Source organism: Strix aluco, chromosome 3 (assembly GCF_031877795.1).
Source record: "Strix aluco isolate bStrAlu1 chromosome 3, bStrAlu1.hap1, whole genome shotgun sequence".
NCBI classification, from domain to species: Eukaryota; Metazoa; Chordata; class Aves; order Strigiformes; family Strigidae; genus Strix; species Strix aluco.
The window spans coordinates 3,998,078-4,009,703 of record NC_133933.1 but is presented as its reverse complement, the minus strand read 5'-3'; positions in this window follow the sequence as shown (position 1 = coordinate 4,009,703).

The following is an 11,626-nucleotide window of genomic DNA, read 5'->3' as shown; positions in this document are numbered from 1 at the left end:
GCAAGACATACTGCAAACTGCCACAAAACAGCAAGATGTACTGTCAAACGTGCTAGCAGAGGGAAATACATTTGTTTCAAGTCAGAGAGGAAGGAAGTTTTGATCTGAAGAGACGTTTTTACTGGGCAGTCATCCTTAGAAAGCAGAGGAGACTTACACACTCCCATTGTTTTCTCAGGCCTCAGGAAAGCTTGGAAGTCCAAACATCCCCTCTAACTTTCTTCCTCCTTCCAGCTTGTGTTTTAACAGTCTTTCCATTTCTTCAGAACAAAAGTAGGTTGACAGTTAAAGCTGTGAAAGCAGCATGGCAATCTTACTAAGTATGCCAGGTTTGCTATGCTACCCTGCAGAAAAATACAGTGATGCTAACTGGAATCCAACTCAATGAGTACTCCAACTACAATACTTTCAAAAGCTTTAACTGCATCTGGCCTAGGTAGAGTGATATAGACTCATTCCTTAACTGATTTCTCCAGGAACATGCTGGGCAGAGATTAGATACTCCTCAAATGGATGTTTGATCTGAATATGACATTTGTATTCATACTTTCTGGTCAAACATTCAAAATATACAAAAAGCTCTAGCTGTAGACAACATTAAACATCTCACTTCTCTTGAGAAACTGTCAACAATCTTCATTCCTCTCCAGGCTGAGAGTAAATAGGTTCTTTCAAAAGATTACTTTAGCATCCAGTAATCTGTTTCTCTGAACAGTCTATCCTGAACTACAGAAGCAAATCGCACTCTCTAATCCTGTTGGTTTCATTGACAAGAGTCTGTGATGAGCATGCATCCTATTGTACAAAATACCACACAGTATTTACCACTTCAGAAACTTCCTTCTCTTGCTATGGCAAATCAAACTCTAGAAAATTTAAGTGAGGGGAACAGTGGATTACCCATTTCTAAAGACTTTCAAAGTAAGAATAGATGCTTCTTAGGGTTACTAAAAATCTCAGAAAACTAAGCTCAACTTTAAAAAAATGACACTAACTTTTGCTCTCTATAGTTTCATTCCAGTCCTAGTCTGCCCATCTGCCTATTTAGCACATTGGGTAACAGCAAAAGCCCACAAGTAGAGCTGAGCCAGGACCTGAAAATGAGCATAACAGACCCAAGAACCACACCATCCTGCTGAACCTGAACAAGGCACATGGTACAATGTGCAGGCACCAAAACCCATCAACAGCCCCAGACATAGGAAGAGAATGAACCAGGCCCAGAGACCATCCAGGTAGCCCAAACAAGAACAGGAAACAATACTGAAACAAAAGCACTAAAGACACCAGCACTCCTACAACACAGCATACAGTGCCTTGGCCTCAGCTTAAATGGGACCCAAGGGCCTATGGCAAGGGGTGTGGCAGGGGCCCCAGGTGAGGCTGATCAGGGCCAACAGGGTTTATGAGTGCCCTCAGGGTTCTGAGATAGTTGTCTGTAAGAAGATGGTTCTGGAGTAGTTAATTATCATCTGAGTTTGTAAGTACATAGACCTGAAAGATCCTTTTTACCTGGGGAGAGAGACTCTGGTGTGTGGTGGGCTGTAGCTCACAACATGCTTTTGTATGTTGTGTTAAAATATAATTGAGGTTTGTTTTTTCATAGCTGTGTTCACTACTGCATCCAGCAAACTTTTACTAATGTTAGTAGCTATGAACTTTTGCCAACAATCTTAGTTCTCACTGTTGGTTATATGAACATGTAATTAATTTTATAACTCTGAGTAGGAGAATGCTATTTTCTAAATGCCATGGTTCTTCACTCTATCTACTGCAAGGGCTTTTAACATTGGGGTGTTTTTAGCTTGTCCACCTACTACAATGGTCTCTGCCTTTCTACAGAGCCTGGATTAGCTGATAATGCTCTGCACATTTGGAGCCTGTAATTCTAAGATTCTCTAGCTAATCAAATAGACTTTAAGAAAGCTAAAAGTAGCAGGTGGATTTGTTTGTTCTTAAGCCCCTTCTGTAATATACTTTTTTCCTGCTTAAGGAAGGTTCTGGTGGTTACTTTGCTGATAAGCATGAGGACTGGCCATTTCAAAGTTGTTTGGATTTCTACCAGAGCCCCTTAGAAAACAAGTGTAGAATGTGAAAACCATAGAAGATTAGTGCTACAGTAACCTCAAGGGAGGGGCTACACCTTCTCTGCAGTCCCCAAGCACTACTAAGATTTGATATTTTGTTTGATATGTACATGAAGTGATAGTACTAAGTCTCCAAAAAAATTTTGGGCATAAACCCCACAACTCTTCTTAGGCAGAAGAAGCAGTCAGCACCTGTTAGTAACCAAAAAGTTGTCCTACTTGTCTGGCCTCTTGTTCACAGAACAGATTTTACTGGGAAATAACTGAACCACAAGCAGCAGCAAATGGTAGGCAGATAGTTAAGACAACTCAAAAAAATATCTGTTACGTTTCTAAATGGCAGCCCTCTGTTTTAGAGAGTGTCAGCAGAACTCATTTCTTAGGGTGTGGTGTGATTTGGGTGACTCCCTGCATATTCTTACAGCTTTTTTCTGCCTTCTGTAACAGAAATCATAGGCTTGTATTTAAGAAATTGCTTGGAGGGTTCAATAATTTAAAATTTAAAAAAAAACTATTTTCTAAAGTGCAAAAAAAGTATTTTTTTTTCTTCTACCTCAATGAGGCATGTAATTCAGCTTCTTCATAAAGATGGGTGAAAGGAGGAGCAAGAGTGCTGTTGTGTTAGAAGCTGTGATTTAGCAGGACATATTCCACGCATACGGATCTGTATTTAGATCAAAATGAAATAGGTAATTTATAGCTATATCCTAACGGTTTGCCAAAAGTATAACTCTCTCTGAAGCCAAATCAAAGTAATCTTCCTATTATTATGGCCAAGGCTCTGTCAGTGTTACAAGTACAAATGTCTGCTCAGCCATCTAACGTGGTTGTTTCAAGATGCCTTTGGCTTCAGTTGCCTTCAGGTTTATAGTCTTGGTGGTTTTCTTAGATTAATGCATCTCTGAGACAGAAGAAAAATGTCTGCCAGTGGGGTTTTAGTTATAAACTGAGAAGTCATATTAGAAGGTCATCATTGTCTTGTGCTTTCCCATTTTCACATATTCATTTATCACAGAAAAAAATCACAGAAATGGGAGAACAAAATGTAAAATCTCAGCTAAAATAATATCCATCACTTGTGCTACAGAAGCACTTGGATCAAAAGCTGTTCTGCTGGGCGAGGCACAGAAATAGGAATTCCACCCTCTCACAGTGTTTTGAGCAGTGGGACAGTTACATTCTTGCTGGGTAGGAGCTGCAACATGAGCTATAATTAGGGTCAAGTATGCCAAATGGTATATGTGCTTCAGGGACAGGGCTCTCTGCGAGTGACCAGAGAGCCACAGGACTAGAATGCGGGGATTAGATCTACACTCTTCTTGCCAGAGACAGGAGGGTCTAAAACCCAAGAGGACTTGCTTCAGCAGTTGCCACTTAGAAGGTCTCTACTTTGCAAATTGCATCATTTCTCCGTGCTTAAGCGTACACCAACAGAGTCAGGTCTGGGTCCCTGAAAATTGACTCTTCAGTAATTTTTATATAAAAAAATACATGCCATTTGCAAAGCACGGTAACTTGTTTCTTACTCAATCAGATGCTACAGATGGAAAAAAGATGTTTCAAGATATGTAAACCTTTCTAAGTGCACAATATGTTTTGGGTTTCTCTCAAGGGGAAAAGGTGCCCAGGAAAGTCAGGCTTAAGAGTTTATGGATGAAGCTGAAAGACCAGGAACATGAAACAGTAGCCACTTACAGAGCTGCACCATGGCTAGGAATATTTCAGCAATAAAAATGAACTTTCAGTACAGGGCTCTTCTGGAATGAGCCATTTTAAGACTACATGTTTATATTCTTAAAGCACCCTTTAGATTGTTACCATACATAAGCCACTTATTGATCATATCTGTTTTTCATTGTCCACTTAATAGGAACAGGCTGGCAAATAAGGCTTTGAGCACTTACCAACTTCAACATTCATATTCCACACAAAACATGCTATTTCTAGATATCTGCTAACGCATTCTTTGGCAAAAGGGTAGCTCTGAAATAAACTTTTAAATAAGCCCTATCATCAGCCCACACTTCAGATAAATGTGCACCCCCTACAGTTGTTTTTCTTTCTTTCAAAAGGAAAATATTAGCTTGACTTTGTGCCTGACACCCTTGTATTCTAGGGCTGGATCACACAAGTGCACAGGAACCCCCCAGAGAAAAATCAGTAATTTTCTTTACACTGATCACCTTAGTTATCAAATCACATGTCTGAAAGTTGCAATAGGCTTAAATATTTATGGACACTTTGGAAGTTTCATTTAATCACAGGACGATAACTGGTTGCTGATGGTATATTTGAAGGTTTTTGTGGCCTTGGCAAATAAAAGACCAGAATTTCAGCTTCCTGGAAGCTTGAGTAGTCTTTTTCTCAGATGATTTGCATTTAAAAAGACTTCTGCTTTCCTATGTCCCAGCAACAAGATACAACTTCTCAGTATAACAATCTGTAGCCTAATCCAGCAGTAACTCTTCAAGAAAAATTCCTGCCAAATCTAACAGTTTTGCCCAAACAGGGATTACCACTGCAGGCTCGTGATCACGGTCCCACTACCTGAAAGGCAACTGCAACCCCCAGATGACAAACTCCCTAAAAGGGTCTTTTGACAGCACCAGTGTGTGGGCCTCTGGCAACTGTCACATGCAAGAGGCGGCACGGTGAGCTACGGGGTTGTTCTGTACCAGATGGAGACCGGGCTGAAAGCAGTTACCTGGGTGGCCCATTTTCTTTGGCACCTGTAAGAGCATTTAAGTCACCACCAGCAGAGGCCCATTCATAAATGTGTCCTTGCAGAGGCTTATTGATCTATATGCTACCTCTTTTTGGAGCAGAGGGAAATATTTCTATGGCCACATAAATTACTGTAAAATGTAAGCAGTCTTCTCATTCTATTTTGTAGCAATGCTGCAGAGACAGTCCAGCCTGTCAATGGTGATAAAATTGCCTTGTTTCAGCTGGCTCTTCATCTGGATTTTTGGTTATGAAAAAGACACTGGTGGGACCAAGAATTTTGAACTCAGCCTGCTTTAAGTTTGAATACAGAAAACTTGTTGGATCAAATCTTATTTTCATTCAAGTAACTAACCTCTCTAAAATCAGTGGGGTGATTTTATGACTGTGATTGAAAGTGATCTTGTTCTTAATATTCCAGGAACAATTTGAGATCATTGTCCAACGAACAAATGGCCTGAAATGTCTATTGGACACAAGTGATGCAAGATGAGTGATGAGATAAACTCAGATTGTGTTGCAATGTAATTCTTCTTTCAAGTAACTTATTTTAAAGTGTCCCCAGGAAAGGGAGAGCAAGGACAATTACTGTGGCAAAGCTATGGTAGAATATAGTTACATAATTACATTTCTTACATTCATTGTGCATTTCAGTAAGTTTCTCTGTATACGTAGATTTTTTTTTTTTTTTTTTTTGTGCCTTGCAATGTCTGGTGTAATTGTTTACCCTCTGTAAATGGCTGTCAGGAAAAAAAGGAGGAAAAAAAAAAAAGACTGAGCATTACTTGTCCATTGCCCTTGGTCTACATAACGCACAGGTCAGTGGGAAAGGAACAGGAAAAACATGCCCAGAGTTGTAGGTAATCACTGGTTAAACAGGAGGTCCAGAATAAGTATTTTATACGTGTTTTGAAATACTGAAGGAGAGAGATGAACATTACTTTATTAAAACTTAAATTATTAGAGAAGACAAGTCCCACAGAAGTCTCAGAAATACTAGCATACATATCAAGCCAACATACCCATTAACTCTTCAGACGGGGCCAGAAATATTATTTTTCACTGCATTTAGATGAAGACATATTTTCTTACTGTGGGAGAGAATGACTACAAACTCTGAAAAGGTAGTGCAGATATATTGGAAAAGATTTCTTTATTGTTTCATGTATCTCTTGCTGCTTTCTTGTTGCTTATCTCAGCACTAAATTCAGATTAATATACGAAGATATTTGCAAAGGCTGGAATTTGTGGAAGCTTGGCTTGAGAATTACATGCAACGGCATCTGGATTTGTGGCTCTGCTGCAATATGTCTTTGAGACACTTATCCAAAAATTGACTACAAGCAGGAACTTAGCTTTTGATATGATAGTTTTCATTTTCTCAAACATGCCATCTTTTCAGGTGAGCTTTTATTCTTTTCATTGGAAGTCTTGAAGTATTGAGACCTTAAAAAAAAAAAAAAAAAAACAAAAACAAACAAAAAAAAAAAACAAAAACAAAACCCCCAAAACCTACAGCATCTATGTTGTGTGTTAGAGTGCACAGTAGATACTCTGCCATATAACATCTGTGACCTTAGCCTGGGTTTACATCTGTGCCTTTGGGCAGGCTGCTTCACTGCTGAGCTCCTGTAGAACTCTGAGCAGGTTTAAAACGAGTATGACATACTGTGAAGAGAGTTGCCTACTGTTAGTGAGACTATCACTCTGCCTGGAAAGGAAAAAAAGTGCTTGCTGTGTTCACAGTACCCAGCATGGCTTTTGGATACCCAATTCCTGTGCAGTCCCGGCTGAAGTCAATATAAGATCTCCACGTCTACCTGACTTTAACAGCATTTGATTCACTTTAACACAACGTGCAACTGCCAGAAAGGAGCTGGAGAAGGGTTATTTTTGAAACAAGAAGTCAGTGATGGTAAAAAGCCATGTATAAATAAACACCCATGCCATGTCTAACAAATCTTAGTCTTGTGATAAAGGCCTGAATTTTGGATTTGTGTATTGTGTAAGGAAGAATAACTCCTTTGCCTTTAATAGCATTATTTATGATTTAATTTGGGAGCACCATCAGAATTATTTTATGTCGGTGACTGTTTCCATTGTAAATTATGCCCTTCTCACAACTGACAGAGGGAACCATTATCACAGTAGTGAGGAATACTGACCACAGACAGCAACATCTATGAGAGCAGAATTTGGCCACAGGTGTTTGCACTAGATTTACTTTCTGATGAGCCTAGCCAGCTTGAGCTTGCATCATAATCTAATAAAAACCTAATAATACCTTTTCATCTAACTCAGCCACATATATCGGGCTTTGGAGGTGTCAGGTCTAAAAAGAGAATTGTTACTTCTGCCTTAGAGATATTTTTATTGCTAAGGGAAAATATATTGGAAGAAACAGTTCCTTACACAGCAGTTCTTCTTTCTCCTTTCCACTTTGGAAAAATAAAAAAGAAAGAAAAGTAAGTCAGGCAATAAAAATTCACATTTCTTATCAGATCTGTGCTGATGCATTCAAACTTGAAAGCTTGTTCTCCTATCTCTTGCAACATCTTTTAAATTCTGAAGAGACTTGACAGGCAGAAAATGAACAGATGCACATTAGAGGTGGGAGATGATCTTGTAGGAGGTCTATGCTCGAGTTATGCAAAGATAAGGATGCGGAGGCATGCCAGCATGGCGGAGAGCTGTGTGGGTACAGGAATCCCCCAGCATGCACCTCTTTATAGGACTGGATATTGCATAAGGCTTGCAAATGACTTCCTGTCCCTCCATTTTGTACCTTGGAAGACAAATAAAGATACCAATACAAAGATATTTCACCAGAAACAGGCTGCCCTTCCGGTTCCAAATCTCATTCTTTCTGTCCCGGCTCCCCTGCTGAGCAGTCATCTTTTCAAAGGCAGCCAGCAAGTTGTTCCTCTAGCTCCCATGTATGCTTCCTGAACCAGGTGCTCTAGGGCACCTCTGCTCCCTGGAGGGTGTGGATGGCTCTGGCTGCAGGAAGCACACTGAGCCCTGCTGTACTCTGGTGTGCTCCTGTTCCTGTCTTTGTATGATGAACTTCACCTTGGTAGTCGAGTGTCTTCTGTAGTTCAACGTGCAGGCAAGATGAAGAAGCATATTTTTTATGTTATTTAATACTACAAGATCAAGAGCAGCTGTGCAGGATGTGCAGGAAGGTAGAGCAGAACTGTCAGTGCACACTAATGTGCCTACAGTGATGCACATGAACCTCCCTGTATAAGAAACATAAACAACAGATGAGCGGTGAGGTTTTTTGATAAGATACATTTTTCAATGCTGAATACTTTTGATAACTTATCTTCAAATTGTAGGGCTTGACAGGACAACTCTAGTTCTTCACATTTACGCAGGACAGCAAAACTCAAAGTTAGTCAGAGATGTTCCTGAAAATGACATTTAACTAGAAGTATTATGGGCACAGTACCCTCGCTGGCTTGCTTTATGAAGGTGCAAAATATGATTTCCTCTTGTCATTATATACCCACCCTTTGGTGGGTAGTCATTAGGTTCATATGAACTTGATTCATAAGAACAAGAAAGCTCTTTATGTATTATGTATATTTATTTTAAGACTTATTTATGAAGGACAGATACGAACATTCCTGGTCAAAAGTCAAACCCTTGTATAAAAGGTTTTGTTTGTTTTTAAGGAGATATCAAAGGCTGAGCTATGGTGAGTTTCCAACAGTTAGTTACAGTGCTGTGTATTTACTGATCTATTTGTTTTAAACTACACTATTTTCCTTAAATATAACAAGCTTTAAGGTCAACAAATCCATGTTAGAACACACATGGAATACTTATTTCTGGCCATATATTCTTTATTCTCTACTACATTATTTGTCTTAAGTTATAAACCAAGTTTCAAACTCTTACCGTTCACATAGTGAAAAATATATTGCAACTATTATTTCGTTAGGCACATGTATGGATTAAATGAAAATTTGAACTATCGAAATTGCTATTGTCTGTGTGATAATAATCTTATTTTCTAGTTTTACAAACAGTCCATCAAAAACAAATTCCAAAAGTTTAGGAGGGTGGTTCTGGAAATTCAGTATAGGACTAAAAAAAGACATAGATGGTGTTATTAGACATATTTTAGGAAAACACGTATTACAGTAATTTACTCTGCTCTAGGCAGCATCATGAATCCATCATGGCACACGGTGAAAGAAAACACATCAAGAATGCTGGAATACCTTTCTTCACCACGAGACACCCACACATAAACCTAATGGAAACAAACTTACAAAGAAAAGTTTTCTAACTATACCCTCTACACCACACACCTAAAATCAATGAGTTTAATTCCCTTCTTTTTCCGGTGGAAAGCCACACTCTCACAGAAGGCTAAATTTTAGTTCAGTGACCATAAAGACTTGACACAGAGAAAATACTCATGGAGTGCAAAGCACAGTCTTCCTCGTGTCCTTCAAGAGAAACACTGAAATTGCTGCTAGAGAAGTCTAGGAAACAGTGTATTCTGGTGGTGTCCTCTGTGCAGAGCAGGGACTGGTCACCACAGTAAATTATGATGCTGCTATTGAAATATTTGTGCCATGAGTGCCTGCAGTATCCCAGGACAGGAGAAAGATATGTTGTTGGCATCTCTCCTTTCATTAGGGTCTGCTACAGTTACCTGTTCTTTCCATATTAGAGTTGAACTTTCCATTTTGTAATCAAGATTAAAACAAACAGCTACAGAATTGAACTCATAAATCATTTTTTCCAAATTCTGTCCAAAACTTAGCTGTGGTTAATGGATACAGTTTCCACCAACAGCTGTTGAAATCTAAACTGACAGCTTGATTCCTAAACCTTTTTTGTAACAGTAGTGGGAGTATGGAAGTTAGAAGGCTCTCAAGATTTATGCAAAGCCAGCAGAGCAACACACACATATAGGGTAAAATTTGAAGATGTACAGATTTAACAGAAGCCCAATGAAGCTAAAGGAGAGTAAGTTTTGCAAGGGACAGAGTAACTGAAGTAATCACAAAAGCAATAAATGGCCTGGCCCAGGCAGTTGTCTTCTCTAACTGTCCCTCCTTGTTTTCTCTTTTTGTCCATTTCTCAATTCATGCTCCTAATCAGGTTCAAATGAGGTGTATCTTCTCCATTTTTGCAAGCCTGACCTACTTCAGAGGGATTAGCAGCACCGTGACATGTCTCCCCTGTTTTAGGAACACTCTGTTGTGCTTTAGGAATGAAGCAACTCTGCCTTGTTTCCGAGTAGACTTTGTCTGAACTGCAAACCTCCTCTGTGTTTAATGTGGCTAGAAATTACTTATAAATGACTTATAAAGTAAGTCTTTTACTCTTTTCATCCTCGAGTCTTTCTTTCCTGGTCCTTTTGAATTCACAGGAACACTCCCATATATTTGGAGCCATCATTTTACATGTTCCTCAGCCACTTCATGGAGATCTGTTTTTCCCACCCCCTTCATATGCATATTCTTTGAGGACACAAATATAATTATTTAGCACATTGTCCCACACAATAAAATGTTCCTCAACGTTCCCTTTTGCACATCAGCTCTTTATCACATAAATTCTCCTAATTTGGTTCCACCAGATCTCAGACCTCTCTTGGTGTTGGCCAATCACTTCCCCCCGCCAGTGCCCAAAGAACCTATAGACAAACTAGCATGTTTCCCTCAGGTTTCCCCAGTTCTGAGTAGCAGAAAAAAGTCGTTTCTGTACTATCTCCTCACAAGGGACCTTCAGTCAAGTGTGTGTGTTGTCAAATAATCTCTACTGCTCTATTTCTTTCTGTTCACTGCATATCTCAGGTCTAAACATTGCTAAAATACCACATCCAATTTTCAAACTATCCATTCAGGATGGACACTGATAAATTAAAGATTATTTTGGTGTTTTTTTTTTTTTTTTACAAACCACAAGAATAGCTAAAGGATTAGAAAAATTGTCATGTGGAGACTTTGAGTTCAGTCTATATGTATCCCGTGGAAGATATTAGTAGACATAGAAGATATATGTGTTCTGTGAGGCTCTTACTTACGTAATCCTCAGCTGACATTAGTTGTGGTGGCAAGAAGCTTACAGCTCAGAAAGGCAGGGATCTCTAACATGCTGCGAAGCTGTTGACAAAAATCTTCTTTGGTACTATTTGAATACCTAGTGAGGAGAGAATATCACTGAGTCATTGGGAGAGGTGACCTACTCTTGAGAAGTAGCAAATGAAGAAAATTGCTGTTGCTGTTTCATTTCTGGATAGTGTGAGTGGTGCTATGGGCGGGCCTGTCTCCCTGCTTGCTCAGTGTTGGAGGAACAGTGGAAGCCCATAGCTGCTGCTAAACTCCTTCTGACTAGGAGCAAACTTTTGCTTCTGTCCCCAGATGCTACTGCTGAGTCCACTTAAGTGTCAATAAATAAAGGCCAGACATATACTCAGGCTTTAAGGAATGGTTTGATCAAAGCCCAGATTCCAATGGAGAAACATGGGAGCAATATAAAGGAGCCTCATAAATGAGCAAAGTGTGACAAAATCCAGAGGTAGTAAGTCCTACTGTTTACTGAGGGGAAAAAAAGAGTGTAAATGTTTTAACAACCAGGCTTTTCTACTTTTGGTGTGACTTAGAAAATTCTTTATCACAAGATACTTCCAAATTAAGATAGTCTCTAGCCAAACAAGAACTAATTTGTGTATCAGACAGGAAGGCAGCTCAGACCTGTACAGTGATCTCTTCTTATTTTTTCTGATCAATTTACCGGGCTAACTAAGGAAGTTTACTGTCCTAATTACTGTTAATTGAGAGTGCAAT